The sequence below is a fragment of the Octopus bimaculoides genome, chromosome 7 (assembly GCF_046866305.1).
Source record: "Octopus bimaculoides isolate indiv1 chromosome 7, ASM4686630v1, whole genome shotgun sequence".
NCBI classification, from domain to species: Eukaryota; Metazoa; Mollusca; class Cephalopoda; order Octopoda; family Octopodidae; genus Octopus; species Octopus bimaculoides.
Genome location: NC_142934.1, coordinates 8,976,483 through 9,002,582, shown reverse-complemented (window position 1 = coordinate 9,002,582; position 26,100 = coordinate 8,976,483). Strand labels below are relative to the sequence as shown.

The following is a 26,100-nucleotide window of genomic DNA, read 5'->3' as shown; positions in this document are numbered from 1 at the left end:
CAAGCACAAAAATCAAATCCATCAACTATTCTTCTTTTCTGTGAAATTTTGGCTGATATTTATTCCATTATTATTTCAACCTCTCTTGATTTTACTTTTCTCGAGAAAAAGCCTTCTATTTAGTCACTGATATCTAGCCAAAAACAAATTAGCCCAGTTTACTTATCGCTTGTTTCTTTTGGCTGCCACTGTAAAATACAAAATATTCCATAAAGTGATTCAAATGAAATAAGCCATTTGTTTTTGTTTTTCCCCTTTTGTAAAACAATGACTATACATACCAAGATGACCCAATTGTTACAAAAAGCATATGTTGCCATTTCACAGGGCAATGTATGGCCTTGTCGAGACGTTATTATGTGACATTATTCCCAGTTTAAATTGACTTTTCAATATAGTCCAAGCAAGACAACAATCAATTTGCCATAAATTCTGCAAACACATGCTGCTACTCAGGTTTTTATTATGTAGATCTGTTATTGTTCTTCTTATTATAAATGACATTGGTTTAGTTAAAGGTGCTATGTCTTAATCCCTAAACATCGAAATTGATTGAAAAGACAATGGCAAGTTTTCAAACTGGCCGTAACTTGATCATGTTTGTTACCTTTGGTTCAAAATTACACAAGAAAATTGTCTCCTTTCTTTCATTGTTTTGTAACTGTTCATATGAATAAACTTGTCTGAGCCACTAGAATACTAAATTATTAAAAGGACGATGACAAAAATATGAAAGAAAATAAATCAGAGCCTCTCTTTATTCTTCATTGCTTAAATTTCCATTTTCTTATGCTAACACGAGTGGCATGTATAATTAGTTTCTTTTACTTGTTTCAATCATTGGATTGTGGCCATGCTGGGGCATCACCTCAAAGGGTTTTAATTGAACAAATTGACCCCAGTACTTCTGTTTGAGTCGGATACTTATTCTATCAATCTTTTTTTGCTGAACTGCCAAGTTATGAGGATGTAAACAAACCAACACCAGTTGTCAATTCATGGTAGGATGCAAACACTCATACATACATATTATGGGCTTCCGCACAGTTTCCATCTACCATATTCACTACACTAAGCTGGTTTATATGTGTGTATGTTTTTGTGTTTGTCCCCAGCAATTGCTTGACAACTGCTGTTGGTTTGTTTATGTCCCCATAACTTAGTGGTTCAGCAAAAGAGCCTGATACAACAAATTGATAATCGCCATACTTAAAAATAAATACTTGTGCTGACTTCAACATCATCATTATCATCATTTAACATCCGTTTTCCATGCTGGCATGGATTGGACAGTTTGACTGAGGACTGGCAAGCCAGGAGGCTGTACCAGGCTCCTATCTGATCTGGCAAGGTTTCTACAGTTGGATGCCCTTCCTAATGCCAACCACTCCGAGAGCATAGTGGGCACTTTTCGCATGCCACCAGCACGGGAGCCAGTCAGGTGGTATTGGCATCAACCATGTTCAGCTGGTGCCTTTCACGTGCCACCAGCATGGGAGCCAGTCATGGGAAAATCATTCAAGGCTGTGCCCCAGTGTGGCCACAGTTCAATGACTGAAACAAGTAAAAGAAAGTTAATTGAAGCAGGAAAACTAACATTTTTAGAAAGAAAATGCAACGTGACATTCATTCTATTTGATAGAAAGAAAGTATATATTAGAAAAAGGAAATTGCAACTTGGATGCCTTAACGAAAGCCATCATTGGAATAAACCATTTGAGAATCAAAAATGGTCACTGATTTAATACAATGGAATTTTATCACAGAATCATACATATCTGACATTCCGATGTTGAATCACTGTTGGATTGCCATGTTAAATCAACATTTGGGTATAATTTATTGTAAAAATAAAGATTGATGTTAACTCTGGTACTGAATCAACAATTGTTCTGAAATCAGTTGAATCATTATTGATTTACTATTCAACCTTTTCCCTTTATAAGGTCAAGGCTTGCATTTTTAGCCTTGATATTTAGTACCTGTTAAAAAAATAAGAAAATTATATACAGTTTAAGATGATGTTTATTTTTAATTAAATAACAGCAATCGTAGTAATTTACTTGTGTGAAGTTACATTGGTTTTCTCTGCGGGGTTACTTGAAGAATTTTGACCCCCAGTAATTTGGTTTCTGTCATCCTTTGATACATCTGATAATTATATTTGCAAAGAATGAGAATAGATGGTCATGGAGAAAATTAATGTCAATGGTTCCAGGTTCAATCCCACTGCAGGGCACATGGCCTAGTGGTTAGGGTGTTGCACTCCTGATTGCCAGATTGTGGGTTCAATTCCCAGGCCAAGTGGCATATAGTGTTCTTGAACAAAACTCTTCATCACCCGTTGCTCTAGTGCAGCATGCCAAAGAATAGACTCAACATTTCCTCTGTGTGTCGGAAAAGTGGCTAAAAGTGACTGTGGTAGGATTTGCACTCTGACCTTGTAAAACCCTCACCAACAACGACTACCCAAATAGACCCATGGGTTTGGAGATTTGTTACCTGAACGGTGAAAAAGGTGCCATCCACCAGGAGTTGGGAACCACCAACAAATGGTAGATGCAGTGATGCACCGTTACTGCTAATACTACTGCGATCATCATTACAACATTCTAAACAGCAGGCCACGTGCCTTCTCCATAAGCATTTACCTGTAACTGAGGTACATGTAACACTCCAATATCAGGATTATAAAGGAAATTTAAATTTTGACATAAGCTAAAAGTAGTTTGCTACCACTGAGCTAGGCCCATGGAATCAGTGTTATCTATGCATTGTTGAAGAGATGGTATGTTGCCAACTTAATGTGGCAGTCCCGTGAAAGGGAAGAATGCTACTGCTATTTAGCCCTAGGAAATACCATTTTCAGTCGGCCATGACACATTTTCTGAAACTGTCATGGCCAACAGGAAATGACGTTTCCTATGGCTAAATAGCAGTAGCATTCTTCCCTTTCATGAGACTGCCACATTAAGTTGGCAACATACCACCACTTTATTGTGCTGCTACTGTATAAATTTCTCAGAGAGATTTAGAAATGTAATATTTCTATGCATTGTTGGTTTGAAAACCTGACATGCTTTTTACAAATGTAAGAACAGACCACTTCTGACTAGTTTATGGGAAACAACTCTACAATGCAGGATATTCTCGTTATTGTAAAAATTAATTGAATGCACTGATAATCATCTATGGTTTTGTGTGATGATAAAATACCAAAGAATGTCGTTTTACATAAATTATTTGATAAAGATCACGTGAATATTATAAACTAATAGCTAGCCTTTTATGATTAAAATAATGAACAACTAAAGTATTGTCAAACTGGATCTAAAGTATATGTTAAAATAAATTTTGTGTACTTGATTTAATAGGTTAAACATTTCTCTACCTGAATGTTACATTTATAAATATATTTCAATGTTGAGTCAAGAAGGGAGCTTCTACATGGATGAACAACCTCCTAGAAAAAGTAGCTAAAATCAACCTTATATCACACTATACTGTCTTAACAAATGACAGACACATTCGATTAGCAATTTAGTTCCTGAAATATGAAAGGACAAGATTGACATGGGTGGAACACCTTTGATAATAGATCTGCTCAACTAAGGGGCTGCATAATATTTGAATGTGAATACTTCTTGTAGAATCAATATTGATTTATTTGCAATGTCTTGGTTACTAATTTTCTGCTAGTAACAACACACAGATACAACTCTAATGTAGCAACATTTAATCACTGGAAATGTAATGTTCCAAATCTAATCTACCTCATACTTTTTAACTAGCTCTATCTATATACATAAATGTGTAATGGTGTGTGTGTATGTGTGTGTTTGAGGTTACTCTAACTCCTCCCACACTGCCCAACCGATTTTAATGATTTTTGGCACATGGGTAGATCACATGCCCTGAAGTTCAAATAAGGCTGGAATTTTTCAAAAACTCAATAATGCTCAGTTGGCATCGATTGTTGTGAGCTCAGTTGGGCATTTGAATGGAAATTCCCATAATGATGTTATTTTTCCTGCAGCTTTTGCATTTTTTCACATGTAAAATTTCAACAAAATCGATAGAATAGTCTCTAAAGAAATGCTTATTTACATTTGTGTCCTCTGCACCACTGAACACGTTGTTGGCTGCAAGAACTCCGCTCCGTCAACAAAATTCCGTTACCTGCTCTGACCATTTTCCCACCACCTGCCACACATCTACTCATCCTGTCGAACCAGATATAACATCTCAATGGGTAACAGTTGGCACGGGGAATGTAGAAGATTTCAATACAAGGTCAGAGGTGGGCTTAACTTCAACATGGAAAACATGAGCAATGCTGGGTCCAGCAGCTAGTATCATCCTAAACTCAATGTTGAAATATCTTTTGGTTAGACACAAAAACTCTGAAAGGAAGCAGTTATAATGTACTGAATTTACCTTAGCATCTTACTGGTTATTTGATAAGTCTGGAAAAGTAAAGGGAAATATGTTCTGTGTAAGTCATGTGACACACAGTCAAAGGGTTAAGCTGGGTAGAAAATAATCTGACCAAATAAGTCTTAAGATAAGTAGATTGGTAAATGATGAAGATGAACTTGTTGGAATGACTAACAAAAAAGCTATGTAAGAAAATGTTATTTTTTTTTTGTAGGAGTGTCTAAATTATGTAGGTGTGGACAACAGTTTTCTTACCACTGAGACCAGACCAATTATAAGCAAAAAGAAACTAAAAGAAAAGAAAATGAAAGAAAAGGCTACGACATCCTCATTAGCTCCAAATGCTGTATTGGGATGCAGGCTCACTATCAATGAGGAACAGAATGTATGTTGTCAGTAAGAACAGTTGCTGTTGCGCTGTGAAGAAGTCCACCTTGCCTACACTGTGATCATCACCAGAAAGTAAAGGGAGACCTAGAAATAGGAGCCAAGTTTCCCTCAAGTCACCTTATCTCAAAAATAGAACATGATGGATAATGTAGTTATAGATTTACTCCCAAAATGCATGACGGTTGTGGCTGAAATGCCTTTAGTTAGTGTTAGATAGGCACTAAACAACAATAAGCATTACAAGAAGAGACAGGAGAGTGGAGAACAAACATGCTGAGACTGCTATGTGTCACTCCGTTCTGTACCATTGTACTATAAGCCAACAAAAGAGCTTTTTTATATGGTCAGTCAACCTGCTAAAAATAGCAGCTAAATCTTTAATCTTAAAAAAAATTGGCGCATTGAATAATGGTCCAAGACACCTTATGCTTGCAAAAGAGAGTCAGGACAGCCACAGCTGGGATATTTTTTTTTATTATAGGTCTGTTCATTGAGGGCTGATCTGGAGTTAAACAAGGGCATTTACTCCCTGATGGTATGAGCAGTGTAGTCCCAAATTATGCACATGCATAGTATATAGGGATTTATAAATCTGTGGCTTACATTTAATACCATAAATGTTTGATTAGAGCTTAGCTGAGCTGGACTAAACAACACTAACAACATAGTGATATTTTACTCTTTTACTTGTTTCAGTCATTTTGACTGCAGCCATGCTGGAGCACCGCTTTTAGTCGAGCAAATCAATCCCAAGACTTATTATTTGTAAGCCTAGTACTTATTCTATCAGTCTCTTATGCCGAACCACTAAGTTACGGGGACCTAAACACACCAGCGATGTTGGGAGGACAAACACACACACACACATATATATACATATATATACAACGGGCTTCTTTCAGTTTCCGTCTACCAAACCCACTCAAGGCTTTGGTCGGCCCGAGGCTATAGTAGAAGACATTTGCCCAAGGTGCCACACAGTGGGACTGAACCCAGAACTATGTGGTTGGTAAGCAAGCTACTTACCACACAGCCACTCCTGCGTCTATAATTCATAATTTCATGTAAATATATTATCTAAACATTTAATTTATCAGTAATAACTATTAACAGAAATATTACAATATAATTTACTAATTATATTTTGAAGGAAATTTTAGGTTTTGATTTTTAAAATTCAGCAAGTAAAATTTTAAAAAATAACTCACTATTTCTATTCCTTTTTTTTTCTCTTTATTTCACTTTTCCTCTGTTGTTTGCCTATGTTTTTTTTATTTTTATATTTCTATCTTTCCTTTTGTTGCTTTCATATGCCTTTTCATCTTTCTATTCTTCCTTTCTCCTTCTTCTGTTCTGTCATTTATTCGTTGCTTTCATCTCTCCCATAATTACATATATTACTCTAAAAAGAAAATCTGATATCCTTAAGGTTGTAAGCAATTTCTTTTAATATGGGATTAAACAATATTTACTAATCCAACAGCTGTTGTGAATGAAACACTGTTGTCAAATCAGTGTAAAAAGTTAATCATACTTGATAACAATAATTCAAGATTTGCTTCCAGCAAGAATCTCTCTACTTTTTTGTTTTCCTTTTTCACCTGGACTTAGGCTGTCAGCTTGCTTACACCTTTTCATTTCATTTGCTAAAAGGAAAGTTGAAAAATATTTTAATGTGAAAATATTTTTACAACAAATTAATATTAAAAAAATACTACAAAAATTAGTAGAAAATGAGTGAAAAAGATAACTATTTCTAAAATAAGACGTTGTTTGTTAATAACTGTAAATTAAAAATATCTAAAGATTTTTGGCTTGTACATTCATTATTTATCAGATTTGGTCACTTTCTGTTGCTATGTATTCAGTAGCCATATAATTTCATAAGTACCAATTAGTAAGAATTTCTGGTGAGGAAGACAACATTAAAACTAGCTACAATTATTCATATAAGTTGGCAGTAGTGATCCAACAAGTGGTGAAGTCTGCTACCCTTCTCTTTCCTCCTTACTTTAATGGTCAGTTCTCAGTAGCTGTAGCTGAAGTTGTTATACATATATATACATATATATATATATATATATATATATATATATAGATATAGATATATATGTATATAAAACATAATATTGTATATTCAGCTTAGAACTTCCTGCTCACTAAATGATGTTCCCCTACCCTAGCACAGTAGTCACTTTGTTTCACCCATACCCACTCCAGGCTCATCTAAGTTCCCCCTCCTCTTCCTTCTCCTCTGTAACCTCTCATAGTTAGAAACACATGTTCCCACCAGCTAACCAAATTTGAGTATCTCCTCACACAGTCATTTGCTCACAGGCTCTTTATTCAGTAAACTAGGGGAGAAACTAGGGGTCTAAGTTCAGAGCTCACAACCTAAATTCTGCCAAACAAACCGATTCTTTTCATGTGAGCCTTTAACCTCAGGCGAGATGATAATTAGAATATTTCGGCATATTCCTATGATACTTCCATTTCTCTTCTCTTGCTGTGTCATTTCGTCAAATGTTTTAAGTTTTATTTTGGGAAAAGGAAAGTTTAAATAAAAAAGTGTAAATAAAAAAAGAACATTTGGATTTTCTTGATTACCTTTTCCATTTGGGATTACATGAAATTTTTAAGATGCTGCTGTACCAGGTAAGATACTAAATAAATTACTTGTTACATATATACTTTCATTATTTATGCTAGCACTTAAATAACTTTCTTCTGCTACAATGTTTAATTAAATTGAAAAGGATGTCTTATTTTTGTTATTTTTTTAGATTCAGTAGACTTTATGGTAGCTTTAATTTTAGTCATATAATATCTCTTGATAGTATTAATTTACTTGTAGTCAGCATTTCAGGACTTGTAGCATATGTTCATAGTTGTACTTGTATTTTCTGCTATTCAATTTTAACTTCAAAAATGTTGTCAACTTAAAATTTTGGATACTTCACTTTTATCCTATTTCATTTCTGAAGTATAAAATTGCTTTTGTAGATATGTTGAAGTAGTTTTAAATTATTGTGTTTTATTGTTGTAGTTAACAGTTCAAAACTGAATTTTTTAATAAAAAATTGGAACTTTATAATTGTAAAGTTTAAAATATAAAAAAGTTATTGTATATCTCTCTTTCTCCCTTTTTTCCTTTTTCTCTTTGCTCTTTCTCTTTGTGCTCTCTCTCTTTCTCTCTGCTTTCTCTCTTTCTGTTCTCTCTCTTTCTCTCTACTGTCTCTCTCTCTTTCTTTCTGCACTATCTCTTTCTCTTTGCTCTCTCTTTCTCTTTCTTTCTGCTCTCTCTGTTTTCTCTCTGCTCTCTCTATCTGCTCTGTCTCTCTCTTTCTCTCTCTCTGTCTCTCTCTTTCTCTCTCTTTATCTCTGCTCTCTCTCTCACTCTCTCTGCATTCTCTGCTCTCTCTCTCTGCTCTCTCTCTGCTCTCTCTCTCTGCTCTCTCTCTCTGCTCTCTCTCTCTGCTCTCTCTCTCTGCTCTCTCTCTCTGCTCTCTCTCTCTCTCTCTACCTACTCCTGCCAAATTATATTCGAAAGTAAGCTACAACAAACTTTCAGTGTTTTGTCTTCTTCTTCTTTTAATGAAAACCACACAAGGATGTTACTGTTATTTGCTGTTGACTAAAACATAGCCCAATGCTAATTCATATAGATTCTGAAGAAAACAAGACAACACTGCATGTATGTATGTAGGTATGTGTGATATAATGCTGTCATTGTTGAAAGGGAAAGCACTGATAATGTTTAAATTCATTTTTCTCAAGCAAATTCTATGTAACCTTGCTTTCTTGTCTTCTTTTTTTTTTAAACTTGGAATGTCATTTTGTTGTATAAACACATCTTTTGAGACTGCTTACAATCTGTATATATTTTATGTGGCTATGCAAAATTCTATACTCTCATACTTGGAAATGGTTTAAATAACTTAGTTTTATAACATCAGATCATATATATATATATATATATATACATATACATACATTTCATATATATGTTTGTGTGTATGTATGTCTATATATGTGTTTGTGTATGATAGAAACAATTGTAGCTATGAAAATTTCCATCATAACCTGCCCCATTTCTATACACCCAAAAGATTAAATTGCTAGTTGGTAGGGTGTATACTACATAAAGAATGGTAAAACCATCCTGACTTGTTGATTCAGCTTCCTTCCTTTACCCTAAATTATTGTCACTTTGATTGCTATTGCAGTTATGGTTTTTCTCTGTCTTGTTTCTTGTTATCCTTGTTACTACTTCTTAGGTGAAGTGACACACAGACTTTCAGTAACAGAATGATAACAGCGGCGACAATAATGATGATCGTTGTGGTGATAACTACTTGTACTTAGGTTTATAAGAATTAATGCGTGTGTGTGTGTGTGTGTGTGTGTGTGTTATAATTAGTGCATGTTTACATGTGGTGATTATTGTGTATATGTGTGCATTCATCAGCGTTGTCATTCGCACCCACTTTTCCATGCTTACATGCCTGTACACTACATCAGTGGTTCCCAACCTGGGGTCATGGGGCAGGCCCCTGGTGGTTCACAAAGGTAGTATTGGCAGTTCACGAGCTAAATTCAAAATTTCATATATATATATATTAAAAATAGGGAAGGCTGGTTTATGGGATTAGACCCTTTATGGACAGGAAACCTAAGGTAATTCCATAAACCGGCCTTCTCCATTTTTAATATATATTGCTCTACATCTTAGAGTGTGCCTCTTTTTTCTGATTTATGTTTTCTACAAATGATATATATATATATATATATATATATATATATATATATATATATATATATATATATATATGTATATATATATATATATCAATTAGAAACATAAAATTAAAACAGAACACAATTTTACGTTTTTAATTTTACATTTCTAATTTATTCTTTCACCCCGGCCACTATTTGGCATATACAGGTGCTTGCAATTATCAAGTGTATATATATATATATATATATATATATATATATACCGGAGTAAGCACATAAAATGTGCAACAAGGTGGAAAAAAGAGTACTCAAATACCAGAGGTAGAGTAATATGCTTTATTTAAAGTCTTTTGTTATATTTCTGCTGCTTTTAAATAAATAAAGTATATATATATATATATATATATATATATATATATATATCCACACACACACACACATAAGGATAAGCATATTAAAAGGGGTCCGTAGGAAAACTCATTTAAATATAAGGGTTGGGAACCACTGAAAAGGTTGGGAGCCAATGTGCTACATCATTATTTGGACAAATGCTTAACAACATTTCTTTTGATTCCTTATGTTCTGAGTTCAAATTCTGCTGAAGTAGACTTTACTTTTCATTTACCAAAAAGATATACACAAACACATGTACACTAGTAAGAAAGTTGAAAGTAACAGAAAATAATAATGTGCTCTTTACTCTTTTACTTGTTTCAGTCATTTGACTGCGGCCATGCTGGAGCATTGCCTTTTAGTCGAGCAAATCGACCCCAGGACTTATTCGTTGTAAGCCTAGTACTTATTCTATCAGTCATTTTTGCTGAACCAATAAGTTACAGGACATAAACACACCAACATCGGTTGTCAAGCGATGCTGGGGTAGGACACACACACATACAACGGGTTTCTTTCAGTTTCTGTCTACCAGATCCACTCACAAGGCTTTGGTCAGCCCAAGGCTATTGCAGCAGACACTTACACAAGGTACTACGCAGTGGGACTGAACCCAGAACCATGTGGATAGGCAGCAAGCCCATTTAGCCTGTGCCTAAATGTGTCTATTTTCTGAACATTTAGCTTTTGTTATCTTATGTTCTGAGTTCAAAGGTAATCTTTGCCTTTCATCTTTTCTGCTAATAACATAAGCATCAGACAAGAACTGTGGTCGACATGTAATTAATTGTACCCTTAAAAGCAGTACCCAGCTGGCAAAAATGAGTAATACCTGTATTTTAAAGCACCAGCCTTGTCATATTCTGTGTCATGCTGAATCTCCTTGAGAACTATATTAAAGGTGCATGTGTCTGTGGAGTACTCAGCCACTTGCACTTTAATGTCATGAGCGGGTTGTTCCATAACTGAAGGAGTGCCAGTTACAAAGGCGTGGCCATAGTAGGATTCCTGAAACCAGTGAAAGAATAAAAGAATTGGCCTGTGAAATAAATTTCAGCATTGTCAACAACAGATCAGTTGGTTGGAAAAAGAACTATTTTATATATGCCATTCTTTTTTCATGCAAATAGCATCAATAACTCTGCTTGCGAAGAACTGTTGGGGCAAGCGAAAGCGAAATCGTGATGGCACCTGTGCCCAGCATCGCCTTCCTGGCACGTGTAAAGACTTTCGAGCGAGATCATTGCCAGTGCCGCTGGACTGGCTCTTATGCAGGTGGCAGGTAAAATACACTTTTTTGAGCGTGGCCGTCGCCAGTACCGTCTGACTGGCCTTCGTGCCGGTGGCATGTAAAAGCACCCACTACACTCTCAGAGTAGTTGGCGTTAGGAAGGGCATCCAGCTGTAGAAACTCTGCCAGATCAGATTGGAGCCTGGTGTTGCCATCTGGTTTCACCAGTCCTCAGTCAAATCGTCCAACCCATACTAGCATGGAAAGCGGACGTTAAATGATGATGATGATGATGATGGTGATGGTGATGATGATGATGATGATTTAAAATAAATAGTATTTTTCTCATTTCGAATTTGTCTTTATTTGAGTACACCATGGTCATATGAGCTTAATGGAATCCATCTCTTTGTCCAGGATATTGACTACAAGGCCCAAAAATGCTGTTATAAGGAGTGAAACTAGAAATTATACCTGCATGAACTGACTTGGAAACCTATTCTTACACATGCATAAGCACACACATACACATGCATAAACACACACACACACAAAAGCCAATGATTAAACCTCTCTGCATGGTTACTTACCATATAGCAGCCAAATCACCCTCAATTAACAATGTGCTAAAAAGAAACAGAAAAAAAAAAGTAAAGATTTGTTAGATAACTCACACATAAATACCATTATGCGAAAGAATAAAAAATGGGTCTTGTACTTAAAATGAGAGTCATAGCTAAAATACCTTTTGATCAGAAGTCTGCTTGATCAGTAAGCACAGCTGACATCAAAGAATTGATAAGATGTTTTTTCCTTTTTTATACAAATTTACTTTTTCTATTGATAAGGAAATAGCTGTAAAAATCAATGTTACTTTTATTTCATTAACCTTATTGTATGATGAAAGGTAAAAATTCACCCTTGCTAGCTTTGTAGGACAACAAAGCAGAAAGTGTGAAACTATAAAAGTTCCGTAATTTATGCTTAGCTTTTATCTAATGATATATCTTTTTATCTTTTACTTGTTTCAGTCATTAGACTGTGGCCATGCTGGAGCACCGCCTTGGAGAATTTTTTAGTCAAATGAATCAACCCTAGTGATTATTTACAGGGATGTAAATGCACCAGCACCAGTTGCCAAGCAGTGGTAGGAGACAGAGACACAAGCACACACATACACTAGGCTTCTTTCAGTTTCCGTCTACTAAATCCACTCACAAGGCTTTGGTTGGCCCAGGGCTATAGTAGAAGACACTTGCTCAAAGTACCACACAGTGGGACTGAGCCTGGAACCATGTGGTTGGGAAGCAAGTTTCTTACCACACAGCCACTATATAGATGGACTCTCCTGTCATTAGATGATATATGAGGGTTCGACAATTTCTTACCGAACAACCACACAGATGATTTATTTATAATAATCAAATGTTTGTGTAGATATAAACTCACTTCCTCCATCAAATCGACATTACCTGTACAATTGCAATGGGGTGCCGTATGTCAGATGCCTAAGTGATTGCAGAGCAGCGTGAAATGAAGAGCTTTGCTCAAGGACACAATGCAACACCCTGTCTTGGAATCGAACCCATGATCTCACAATCGAGAATGCAACACCTTAACCACCGAGCTATGCGCCTTCACATTTATATATATGTAAAAATAAAAAAATCTGAAGCCAAAGACAGGTTAAAGATTAGAGACATGTATGTTTGGAAATTATATAAACAGGCACAAATATAACTGTGTGAGTTTAACTGAATTCCTTTGAAAGCCACATAGTGCTGAATTTGATTCCACTGCACAGCTTTTTCGGGCAAGTTTCTTGTTCAAAAGCCACAAGCTGAATATTGTGTAAAAAAGTGGAATTTGAGGGAAACTGTGTGGAAGCCTGTCATTGATATGTGTCCCTGTTTTTATATATACATAAGTTAAAACTCGTGTTGTGCCTCTTTATGGCCAGTAACTTAGTGGTTTGATATAGATTGATAAAATATTTACCCAGCTGAAATAAATACTGTTAGTGATATACTCAATAAGCCTCTGTGCTTCTGTATGGTTGTAGTCCAATGAGTGAAATCAGTAGAATAATTGGGCTGCGGCCATGCAGGGACACTGGCTCAACAGGTTTTAGTTGAACAAATTTGACCCCAGTAGTTATTTTCTTTCTTAAGTCTTATTCTGTCAGTGTCTTTTGCTGGACTGCTAAGTTACAGGGACATAAACAAACCAACACCTGCTGTGAAGCAGTGGTGGGGGTGGTGACAACCACAGACATAAAAGACACACACACATATACACATATGACACACAGTTTCCATTTATCAAATTCTCTCTGAAGTCATTGATCAGTCTGGGGCTATAGTAGAAGACACCTGCCCAAAGTGCTCTGCAAAAGATTATAAACTTCATATTCCTTACACTTTCTGGCATGTTCTACCCTGATAAGGCTTTCTCATTCCTATTATGATGAAATGACACAGAGATGTTGTACAGTTCTAAGTCTCTGACTGTCTGTCTGTCTCTCTCTCCTTGCTCTCTCTCTCTCTCTCCCTCCTTGCTCTCTCTCTCTCTCTCTCTCTCTCTCTCTCTCTCTCTCCTTGCTATCTCTCTCTCTTTCTCTCTCCCCACTCTTCCTCTTTCTCTCCCTCCTAAATTCACTGATCTGAAGTATCACATAACTTCTCTGTCACAAATTTTTTCTTATGTTAACGTTTATTTCCAACTAATCAAACTTTGTCCTCTCACATTCTCATTACATATACACCACTAAAGTGCAGTTGTATCTTCTTTGCATATATTAACTGATGCTTTTGATACCATTGTGACATGTCCATTCTCTTGCATTCAATCTTTATCAGCAGTTCATATTGTTCATCTAACAATCTACACTTAATTCCTCTCTAACTAAACTGCTAATATTTTCCAACAGTGCAACATCACATACTTGCTATACATATATAATTCTCCTGTTCTACAGAATAAGAAGCAGCAGTCCTCTAGACATCTCTCGATTCTACATCTTTGAAGTTCTTATTACCATACTATCGATAACTCAACAAGTAATAATTACATTATCCAAGAGGCAAGACTTACTTGCTACTTCCAGCAAAACATCAAAGGGATATTAAACTCAGTATGGATCTTGTCAGTGGAGGACAGTTTTGCCTTTCATTCCTTTTGTGTTAATAAAATAAAGAGTAATCTATAATTTGATTTGGTGCAATTTACTATGTGTTCAATGAATAAGGAACTCTTAAATAATTGATTCTCTAGCCATCTTCTTGAGATTCACTGCATCTTTTGTGCATTCCTTTGCTTCACTAAATGAGCAACAAACAACAGGGATGATGATGATGATGATGATGATGATGATAATAATGATAATAACAATAAGGATTTGTAATTTTGGCACAGAGCTACACACATTTAAGGGAGGGGGTATATTTAATCAACTTTGGGATCCATATTTCATTGATTCTGCTGGGATGCTTGGCAAAATTGCCCCAACATTATTAAATTAAGCTAAGATAATAATTATTCATATTTAAACTTTATTCATTTCTCAGCTCTTACTAATTTTGTCTCTTCTCTTAGTTTCTCTCAACTTTCATTCTTTTCTTAGGTTTCTCTTAGCTTTTTATTCTTTTAAAACACACATACTGTCTCTCTCTCTCTCTCTCTCTCTCTCTCTCTCTCTCTCTCTCCTCCCCTCCCCCACTCTCTTCTTTCTTTTCTCATATTGAGAAGCCAACAGACTGCAAAGACACAGCTCAAAGTGCTGTGCAGAGGAATCAAGTGTCTTTATCAGATTATTTCTCACTTTCTATGTATTCTGTGGAGCTTATTGTGATAAATAATGATATTACAGGTTATATCATGGATTGCAATATGGAAGTATGTTATTAAATTAAAATAATAATTATCTATATAAACTAGACTGAATCACCTAGCATGGGGGTATCTGTGTCTGCCATGCTACCCTAACTATTTTAACAGCATATGACAGGGAGCTACTATGTAACTGCTTCTACAGCCTTCACTGGAGTGCCTTGAAATGTAGTTCTTTAGCCATAGTGAAAACAACCCGAGTTGGATATAATTAATACTGATTAAAATTCAACACAGATGAGACATGAACACTACAAATTGCAACAGAGACAACTAGTCTAGGAGAGCGTTAACTCTGCCAAAAAAAAAAAGAATAAAAGACGGTGTGGAAGAAACATTTTAGAAGTGGAGCCACTTGACAGTCTCTCCAATCTGTTGACATGATAAAATGTACCCTGTTCATGTTGTAAAGTGATTGATAATAGTTTGATTGACTAGATACCCTTTCTATGTAAAAATAAAAAAAAGGCACACAATGACAAAACTTAGTTGCATGCATTGAACAGACACATCATATTAATGGTGTGCACATTAGGGAAGAGCTCAGGTGGGAACATTTGACCAGGTGTGAGAACCCTTTGGCTAACATCAAATGGTCTCGGCATTCTTATTTAACTCTCTTCCTTTCAGATGTAGAAGAACAGGCATCAAACAGCTCACTGGCTACTGGAGGTTTTCTCCTGTCAAGCATCAGACTCCAAAGCTGCCACTGCTAATGTTGGCATAATGCTGATGAAAGATAAGTCTGGTGTTAGAGTGGAGGCAAATAAATGTATGCCATGTATACAAGACAAGATAGAGGGAAGCCTCAGCCAGACTCTTAGTGGGCAAGAAATACAGGTACAAATTCTTCTGGATATGTAACAGTGTTGGGTTGGGTGGAGTAGGCGTTTTGTTTGGCAAAGCCGATAAAGTAATTGAAGTAATCAGGATATATGACAAATGATTAAACTTTGATTAGTCATAAGCAGCACAGTAGCATCAATGATTGACCTCAGCATATGCATACTAATCAGTACTGGCAGGTGAGCAAGAGCACTGTTTCTTTGAAGTTCTCTTGCAGACTATCACTAACAAATGATGACAGCAACTTTATTATCATGGCTGGTGACTTTAATCGATATGTTAGACAATCTCATAATGACTACTCTGATATATATACATATATATATATATATATATATATATATATATATATATATATATATATATATATATATATATATATGTAAGTTATGTACATGATATAAAGAATGAGGTGGATTAATATTACTAATCTGTCTCAAGCAATGACACGAAACAAGAAGACTCCATACTCACTTGGAAATATAATTGACAGTTGGATGTGAATGCTAATTTTTTCTCCAATGAAAAATGTATCACTCAACATGGACTAGGGATTAGTGATATCTGGGTTAGTAGGGTAAATGGATTCAGAAAACACAAGAGAATCTGGAAAAAGAAGGTATTGATATACTGTAAGATCCCTTGATCAGATGTAGATTCAAACAAGTACTTGTTGACCTAAATAAAGAGGAGGAAGAGATAAAGATTTATAGAAGAGTATTATGAGTTTTTATGAAACGTTCTTTTATACTCTAGGCGCAAGGCCCAAAATTTTTGAGGGAGGGGGCCAGTCGATTAGATCGACCCCAGTACGCAACTGATACTTAATTTATCGACCCTGAAAGGATGAAAGGCAAAGTCGACCTCGGTGGAATTTGAACTCAGAACGTAAAGATGAAATACTGCTAAGCATTTTGCCCGGCATGCTAACGTTTCTGCTAGCTTGCTACCTTTTTTTATGAAGCATTCTACAGCAAGCACAGACCAGATCTATGCATAGAGCAAGGTGTAGATTGACCAGATGGCAAGTGACAAGCTGGTGGAATGGTGCAGTAGATAAAGCCATAAAAGCTAAGAGACAGTTCTGGAAAGATTGGAATAAAATGTGTGTGTAGCAAGGAACAATATCAGATAGGTGAGAAAAAAGCTAGATATCAGGTATATGTAGTACAGAAAGAAACTGAAAGTAAGAGGTTTGCCATTAAGTTTTCAGCACACACTATCCCAGTATTTATAATAGTTGTCTACACCATATAAGGTGGAGGCGCGTGGCTTAGTGGTTAGGGTGTCGGCACCATGGTCGTAAGATTGTGGTTTCGGTTCCTGGACCGGGTGACGCGTTGTGTTCTTGAGCAAAACACTTCATTTCACGTTGCTCCAGTCCACTCAGCTGGGGAACGCATACGCCATCGAAACCGGGAAACAGGCCCATGAACCTGGCTAGGCTTTAAAAGGGTGCATTTATTATTTTTATTTATTTATTACACCATATAAGGATTTTAAGGCAGATGTTCATGAGAACTATGTAGATGACCCAGTTCTAGTTATTGAATCTATTGCAAATTTAGAGAAATTCCAAACAGGGAAGCAAAAGCTAGAATTAGAAAGCTTCAAAGTAAACTGAGCAAATATAAGTTTTAGCTGGCAGGAAGTGGACTACTTTTGCTATACAGAAAAGGAGTTGATAAAATTCCCTCTGGTATACTCAATATGGATGCAAAAGTATAGTGGGATTACAGGGAAGGATGGTTTCATAAGGGTATGAGAACTTCTGATGCCACTGATTTGATGCTGACTTACTTGACATCAGACGTTTTAATGTTTTTCTTGTTCTAACACTTTCCCTCTCTCACTCTCCTTTTCGTTCTCTTCCTGACTGTTTATGTGTGTGAGCATGAAGTTATGTTTGTATGTATGTATAATCTCTCTCTCTCAGTATGTGTATATTTCTGTGCACATGTGTATGTGTATAAACAGCCTCCAGTGCTAAAACGTACTGTTACTAAAAGCAGGTTGAATGTCCAGTCAACCACGCCAAATTGCCAGCATCTAAAGAACTATGCCAAATTGCCTCATTCTGGTTCCATGTGAAAGAGGCTGATAAGGTGTAGTGAGCAGTAAGACCACCTGTGAAATAAATTTAAGATTAGTTGATAGCTTTTGTTACATAGGTGTAATCTAATAATCAGTGGAGGTGTGTGTTCTGAAAGTTTAAAATAGCCAATGTATGAATAGAGTGGGAAAATGTTTAGGGAGCTGTAACCCCTGCTGGCAACAAAGAAATTCTGTTTCCAAGTGAAGGGTAGATTGTATGATACTTGTGTACAAAGAGCAGTGTTGCATGGCATCACAATGTGGACAGTGAATATTGGAAGATGCGTGAAAGCTTGAATGAAATGAGGCAAGGGCTTTTTTGTTTGATGTGTAATGTTAGTGTACAAGTGAGCTGGAAGAAAAAATTGGTTATAAGAGGAATTAGATGTAGTGTGCAAGAGAGAAGATTGTGCTGGTATAGACATGTGATGCACATGAAAGATGAAAGTATGATAAGAAGTGCCAAGCAATTCAAGTAGAAGGAATCTGCGGAAGAGAAGAATTGAAGAAAACACAGGAAGAAGCAATGGTGTGCTTTCTGCAATTTCCATCAATCAAAATCTTTCACATGGTATTGGTTGACCCAGAAGACACTGAATGTGCTATACAGAAGGACTAAACCTGAAATCACATATCTGTGAAGCAACTTTCTAAATCTTGCAGCCATGCCTGTGTTTGTCTTCTTTCAAAGTGTTTACTGTAATAAACTAGAAATTTTAATTTCATCTGTGTTTTAAAAGATAAAAAGAAAATCTGTTGCATTCAACTCAGGCACAAGGATACTACTATCCCCATTTCTTTTCAATATGCTGTTTTATCCTTTAGAATTCATGATTTTGAAGTCTGTTGATTCAGAGCTTGTTCATATTTTCCTAAGATTTAGAATAATATATTTTTTTTTTTTGTAATAAAATACATATTTCTCTCGAGCAATATCTAGATGTATGATAACTTTCCTTACTACATGGACTGTGTATCTTTTTCTTTTTCTTTTGTTTAGTCATAGGAATAAGTCATTTATTTTTTTTTTTTTTTTTAATATTTCTATAAAAATAGTCATGTCAGTGTACCACTTTCACTGGAGGTGAAAGTTAGCAAGCACTTGACTTATTGTCTGTACATTCAGAAGAACCGGTAGTTGTGCTAGATTCATTTAGATATAAAAAATATGAAATGTATATTTATATCTCATTATGTGTTAGGGTAACCTTAAGATAAGAAAAAAAAAAAAATTGTACTGGACACTTAATTTGCAAGAACAAGATATAAAAATTCATAATGTATTAAACATCAACTGCAGTAGATAACTGTATTAAACATTACTCTTACTCGTTACTCTTTTACTTGTTTCAGTCATTTGACTACGGCCATGCTGGAGCACCACCTTTAGTCGAACAAATCAATCCTAGGTCTTATTCTTTGTAAGCCTAGTACTTATTCTATTGGTTTCTTTTGCCAAACCGCTAAGTTACGGGGACGTAAACACACCAGCATCGGTTGTCAAGTGATGTTGTGGGAACAAACACAGACACACAAACACAAACACACATATATATATATATCTATATATATATATATATATATACATATATACGACGGTCTTCTTTCAGTTTCCGTCTACCAAATCCACTCGCGAGGCTTTTGTTGGCCCGAGGTTATAGTAGAAGACACTTGCCCCAAAGTGCCACGCAGTGGGACTGAACCCGAAACCATGTGGCTGATAAGCAAGCTACTTACCACACAGCCACTCCTGCCTCCTTCTTAATATATGATAATGTTTATTTTTCTATATTCTTATTGTCTTCATGCAAAATGGTTTTGTGTCAGTTTGTTTTGACCTTAATTACTGCTTATGTTAACACTTTTTTTAGCTTAGTGCATGTTTACTCATCCTGCCTACCTCTACCACTACCATCATTTAAGCATCTATTTTTTCCCTAGTTGGCATTGGTGTACAATACTGTATTTCTCTATGCATCTTAATCCTGTTTTTATCTTATCTGTTCTTGTGCCTAATCTAATTAATCCAAAATAATTCTTTGTCTCTACAGTAATAGCAACTATCTTCTTTAGAGAATTTTGATAGTTGTTTTGTTTCATCATTATTTTTTTTTTATCATTTTCGATGCATTGTTCTACACACATATGTACTGTAGACCCTAAACATTGGCCACAGTTTTTGATACTAAATTATTCTCTTAATTTTATTTATGCATGACCGTTCTCTTAAGTTTGTACACACACACTACACACTACATATACTACACACACATACACACCACACGTGCACACACACACACACTACACACACACACACCATGTGCACACATGTACACACACACACTACACATACTACACATACATACTACACACACATACATACCACACGTGTACACATACACTACACACACACCATGCGTACACACACACACAACACACCATGTGCACACATGTACACACACACACGCTACACATACCACATACACACACACCACGCATGAATGTACACACATTACACACAAACCACGCATGTATGTGCACGCATACACATACACACACACACAACGCACACACACACACACACACACACACACACACACACACACACACACACACACAGAGTTCATCACCAGTTAATTTCTTACTCATCTCAGTGGATCTTTGGTATTCGCTACCCAAGATGTTCTATCACACTGAATCATATTTCTTATCATAGACTACTTTTTTCTTATGTGAAAGAATTTCTGTTGCTTAGAAAAATAGTACTTTTACAAACCTGTTAAAATTCAGACTTAGTGTATATTGATTTATCTTATACATCACTATAATAATAAAGAATCGGGTGATATAAACAAAGATACATGATGTATTTAGTTTTCTTTTTGTTTTGGCTGATAGATATTAGATTAATATATCAGCGTTTGAGAGTGTTTTGAGGAATTAGAACTCCACTTTTCATGCTTTTCACCACTTCATTAAAGATCTTTGAGTTTTAACATTAAAAATATTAATTAAAACTTTGGTTTCATAATCCAGTAGGAGGTGCAGGTGTGGCTGTGTCGTTGAAAAGTTTGATTCCCAACTGCATTTTTATGGGTTCAGTACCATTGCGTGGCAGTGTAGTCAAGTATTTTTTTCTATAATTCTGGGCCTACAAAAGCAAATTGATTTGGTTGACAGAAAACTGAAAAGAGCTTCTTACATTGTGTGTGTGTGTGTGCATTGTCATACACACACACACGTGTGTAAGTGTGTGTATATGTATCTGTTTCTGTCATACAAGCAGTATCATTCATTTCCAATATTTTCCAAGAACATGTCTGGCCTTAGAGAACAGTTGAGGGTTGGCAACAGGAAGGGCAACTGACTAGAATGCTGTTAAGCATTTTGCCCTGTGTGCTAATGATTCTGTCAGCTTGCTGCCTTCAAAAGTGGTGAAATATTATGAGATTATTTAAATCTAGGCAATTATTAAAACAAAATGTTGGGTGTTCTGTTTGGTTAACCTGTAAGTTTATTTTGCAGCAGGCTGGTGGTTTAGTAGACAAAGGTTATGGGCTCACATTTTCTCAGAAACTTCATTTTAACTATAATAAACATCAAAACTGTAACCCAGATAGTCTTTAGCTGGCAGGAAAAGTATACTAGTTCTAAATAATCAAATCCTTGGTGATAAAAACAATCATTTTATTAAATGACTAATTCTGATAAATAGATAAAAATAGAAAACAAAGAGACCACTCGATAATTTTAAAATACAGAATGCAGTGGGGAATAAAACAAATCTTTAGTCATGCAGGGATATGTCTTGACATGTTTCAGTCTTATTGGATCTCCTCAGTGAAGCATAATCTAACTGTTCTTGTGGATCAAAGAATCTATCAAGAGCAATCTTGTACTTTTAAAAAAACTATGAGAAAAGAAGCTGTTATGGCAGAAATGTGATTTCTTTTTTAAACAGATTTCATTTTAAAAGTATGTCTTTCCAACTATTGATAATGCAATGAAATTTTCTAATCAACAGCAAATGTACCTCCTGCTTCTTTACAAATAATAACAAAAGTTCTTTAGACTTTGTGGGTGTCTCAAACTACAAAGGACAGTCATTTAATAAGGTGTTTTTTTTACTCTCTCGAAGTACAATGGAAAATACAGGTGTTAATTTTCAAGTAATTAGTGAAGTTAATTGCTATAGCTACTGTCTTTTTTTTTTTTACTTCCTTGTTACTTCAGAGTAAAGTTAAGAGAAACATAAGCCAACTTGTATTTCATACAGGAGAAGTTTTTTTTTTAAACTTCATTTATAATAGCAACAAACAAACATATATTCTATAAAAATATAGCATAAAGTTATATGAAAATTCCTGCAGCTGTTTATAAGACACATTACAGTGAAAGTTTGATTACTAACAGTGATTTTAGACCAATCAGGTGAGTAAACCCATTAAAACAACTTAGTTTAGTTTGATGTACGTTTATAAGCTTGAAGTTATAGTTTAGTTTGACGAGTGTTTATATTTGAGTTGTATGGTCGGTCATACCAAAGACTGTATTTTACCAATATTAGTCCAATGTACTGATCCAAATTAGTAACATGTTTTATATTTGGGGTAATTTTCTCACTGAGCAGTGAGAAAAATTACAGATTGCGGTGAGAGCATAGTAGTTTGTCACATTTTATTCGGAAACAACCACACTTACTGATGAGAGAGAGAGAGAGAGAAAGAGAGAGAGAGAGAGAGAGAGAGAGAGGGATGTATCCTGCAGCAGTTTTCTCACAAGTGGAATGGTTCTGCAAATTTGAACATTTGGCACAGATATTTTATGACAGGGTACTTTAATAGCATCCAATATCTCCATTGTGAAATTGTGTGTGTGTAATAATATGTAGGATGTATTTGCAATACAGTATTCTAAGCCTCTTAGTGCTGTACTTTCTCTCTTGGGAGTCTGTGAATATCTGGTCTGGTTTACATAAAGATATGTCTCTCTCTTCAGGGTGCTATTTTGGGAAGCAGATTTTAAATTTTTATAGAATCAGCAAGTTTATATTTTTGACTTTAAGTACTAGGAATATAAAATACCAATCTAATCATGCAAAGAAAAGAAAACAAGGAAAGAATAGCAAAAAAAAAACACTGAATTATATTGTTTACCATTTGAAAGATATCCTCTGTAATTTTTTAACGACTTGACCTAAATTGTATTATAAATATATTTATGTGACATAGATATCTCAGGTTTATAGAAGAGGAGAAGGTGGTATATCATGCATGACATTGATTTGTTTAAGATTTACTATCATACTGGAATATATTCATCTTTCAAATTTATGAAATTAAATGCGGTGTTACTGTTATCTATCAAACCTATGATCTGAAGTCCCAACCATGACCATTGCATCTTACTTTCAGGTAAGGCATCTAGGACTGTAAGGTATGGGTTGATGGGAATTTATCTGCTATTTCTAGCAGGCTGAGTGACCATGTAAATGTGGGTTTGTATATTTAGAAACTGAGGGTGAGTAAGAGGACATAAGAGGTGGTATGAGGGGGTGGGTGCTGGAGAGAGACAGTTACTATCAAGAGACGTTACTAAAAGAGGTAGAGAGAGAGAAAGAGGAGAAAGGTAAGCACCAAGAGAGAAAGGAAATAAATACACTAATGGGACATTAGATATACTAAGTATGACACATGTCATAGGAAGACAGACAACATATCATGTGTCCCGACATACAATAGAAAAAAAAACATTATTTTGTTTGTACAGTATATTTCATAGCATATCATAGTGTTGTAATTTTATTTTGATATTTGACTGTGAAGTTTGAAGGCGATACTAAAAGACATGGGAAGAACATCTGGATACACAAGGAATACAGTTTGATATTGCAGCAAGCTCCATTTCTCACCATCATTGCTGCTACAAGCATAATTGCTCTAAATAGGCATCCAGTCTACAGAACATTATTGCACATTAGCGTAGGTAAAGGGGACAAAGAATGGTCTATTTTGGGTGGCATTTTTGATGTTGGTACTTTTATTTATATATGTTGTGTTTTTCATATAAACAGTAAGCCCTAGGATTTCCTTTGGTAGCATAAGTTCTAGCTGTCTCTGCTATTCCAGCGTGCTAAAGACATTATTGCTTTCACTCAGTCTAGACAAAAAGATGAATGCACAGAAACATCAGCTGCAATAATTGCATCATTAACCCAAAATGATGCGCTAAGATACTGAGAATGAATCAATAATTACCATCCTTGGACCAAGTTCACTTTGCTTACCTCTGTTGTGATCAGAATCTGCTTACTTTGGTAACGAATCCTCTCCTTGCTACTTAAATGCTAAAAATAGCAACCAGATCTCCGTCAAACTACTGTACTTTTTACTGAGAGACAGGCGCATCTCTCAGTAATTCATAATTTACACTATGCTCAAGTGAAGGACAAAGTAGCCAGGGTCATAGATCTTCTCAGTCAGGATCAACCTTGGATTAAACAACAACAGAAATTGGATGTTGGAGAGAGTACACCATACACATATTTCAACACTGCACCACATACAATTAACCACTACAGATCAGAAAATACAGTACTGTTTTCAGTTAGTTCTATCATTGCACATATCTTGTTACTAGCTATCTCCATCTTGAAGTTCCCCTCCTCCAGAGAGGGTAGCTTACACAAGAAGTCTATATGGTGATAGAATAATAGTATAGTAGAGAAGGTTGTACGTCTGACTACTTAAGAAAGAATGAAGAGAAAAAGTGACTGTCAATAATATCTAGAAACCAGGAAGGGAAGCAAAATAATCTTTTGTATATTTATAAGTGGCTTCAATTTGCAAATGTACTGGAGACCAGCTGAAAAATTTTGACATGCAAAACACTAATGTACAAGACCAGATAAACAAATCTAGCAGCATTTGGGCAGTAAGCATTCCTCATTACGCAGGAAGTAAGTAGTAGAAAGTTAATACAGAGAAGTCTGTCCTGACAATTCTTACAGAAATTTGGTGTTTTTTGCACAAAAGTAACTGACTGGAGCAGTCATAAACTGCAGGCTATAGATAGGTCAGTTGGCTGGCTTGAAATAGATTTGTTCTGCTTCTTTAAGTAGTAATTATAGTGATGTATACAACAAGCAAATGATGTGAATGTTCAGAGAGTAAGGAGCTGTTATTTTAATGGGTAACAAAGTGGTGTGATTTCTGTGAAAAGACGGAATACATGAGATATTTATAGGAAGTAAAATATATGCAGTAAATACAGAAGGATTGTTGTGGTTGGAGAGGAGTAATCTGAGAGAAGGTTTGTTAGATAAGGAGTTTTATTTTATAAAGCACCTGGGGCAAGTGTCTTTTACTATAGCCCTAGGTTGACCAAGGTCTTGTGGGTGGATTGAGAATCTACTGGATGGAAACTGAAAGAAGCTTGTCATGTATGTGTGTGTGTGTGTTTCCTTGTTTTGACATTGCGTGATAGTTATGAGTGTCATTGTCAAACGAGCAGTATCATTCATTTCTGGGAGAACATATCTATGGAGAAATATTATGTTGCATGGAAACAGTTGAGGGTTGGTGACATTAAAGGCATCCAGCTGTAGAAAAGTCTTCCTCAAAAAACTATCTAGCTGATGCAAGCATATGGAAAAGTGGACGTTAAAATGGTGATGTGGATGATGTAGATATATGGCATCAAAAGTATTGGGTGATGTGTGTAGGAAAAATTATGCTGGTTTCATCTTATATAACAAATTCATGAATCATGCTGTCTAAAAACATCAGACAAAATGCTAAGTGGTATTTCTTTCGGCATTTCTGAGTTCAAATCCCACCAAGGTCACATTTGCCTTTCATTCTTTCAGGGTCAATAAGATAAAGTACCAATCAAGTACTGGGGTTGTTATTGACTTGCCCCCTCCCCTCAAAATTGCTGCCTTTGAACTTTGAGATGGACTGGTGTCTTTTTCAAGAAAATGTGATCTTGGTCACTTATACACCATGTACACCAGGTAATCAGCCTTATGAGTCCCAGGGCTCGAGAAAAATAAATAAGTAAAAAATTACATAACTACTTAA

The 26,100-nt window shown here is 35.6% G+C and overlaps 1 protein-coding gene across 1 annotated transcript in view; it reads left to right on the top strand.

The window, feature by feature from the left end:
• The first annotated feature begins 7,066 nt into the window (after positions 1 to 7,066).
• The window catches only part of LOC106877289 (liprin-beta-1), a 367,092-nt gene continuing 348,058 nt past the window's right edge, over positions 7,067 to 26,100 (top strand). The window contains exon 1 of the mRNA XM_089354745.1: positions 7,067 to 7,482. The gene's annotated coding sequence lies outside the window, so the exon portion shown is untranslated. The remainder of the gene's footprint in view (positions 7,483 to 26,100) is intronic.